Here is a 777-nt window from a genome sequence, read left to right as displayed (position 1 = left end):
ACGCTGTCACCGGGTCGCCGCAGCCAGCGTCACCCCGCGCTCCGTCCGGGTCGCTGCTCCCGGCGCCACGGCGCTCCTGCCGCTGCCGCTCGGGCTGGTTTACACGCCCGACTCTGGGCGAGGTTTGGCGGTGTCGCCTTGACGTCAGGCGTTCAGCCTCGCTCTCGCTTCCGCCCGCGGGAGGGGCGCGCGGGTGCGCGGCCCGGGAAGGGGCGGGGCCAGTACTGGGGGCGGGGCCAGGTCGGAGGGCGGGGCCCCGCGCGCCGAGCGAGTCCGAGTAGTCCGTCTCCCGCGGATCTGCTGCACCCGGCGTCCGGGCCCCGCACTCGCCGTTCTTTAGTTCCTGCGACCCGCGGTGCCTCTCCCGCCTCCGCCGTCGCTTCAGCCTCCCCGCCGCAGGCTGCCTGGTGGGCGGAACTGAGGGCTGACTTCCCCCTTGCGCACCCTGCCAGACCCCAGCAGTTAAAGGGAGTGTAGGGCTTGGAAACCCAAAGGTGCCTTTTAATACAAACTATAATTCAGCCACCAACGCCTCCAAACCGTTGCTGTTCGCGAAGACTTTTGTGCAGGAAAACGTAGCTTGAGAAGCAACTGGGAGCGTGCGGGGTCCACGCCTAGATCCCTCGCGAAGGAACCGAGGCCGGGAGAGTCTTTTCATTCTGAAGGGGCGTACCTCCTGAATTGGGGAATGCTTCGTCCCCTGGTGACTTAAAATCCCGGGGAACCCTTGCCAGATTACCCTGCCAAACGCAGTAAACAGACTGATGCTCCCCAAGT

General features: G+C 66.0%; 1 protein-coding gene across 1 annotated transcript in view; it reads right to left on the bottom strand.

Annotated features, from left to right (window-relative positions):
* Window positions 1-167, bottom strand: part of Rap1b (RAP1B, member of RAS oncogene family) — a 42,554-nt gene extending 42,387 nt beyond the window's left edge. The window contains exon 1 of the mRNA XM_004632147.2: window positions 1-167. The gene's annotated coding sequence lies outside the window, so the exon portion shown is untranslated.
* Between the last annotated feature and the right edge of the window lie 610 nt (window positions 168-777).

This window comes from Octodon degus, unplaced genomic scaffold, assembly GCF_000260255.1.
Source record: "Octodon degus isolate 3935 unplaced genomic scaffold, OctDeg1.0 scaffold00047, whole genome shotgun sequence".
Lineage (NCBI taxonomy): Eukaryota > Metazoa > Chordata > Mammalia > Rodentia > Octodontidae > Octodon > Octodon degus.
This window is presented reverse-complemented; position numbering and strand designations above follow the sequence as displayed.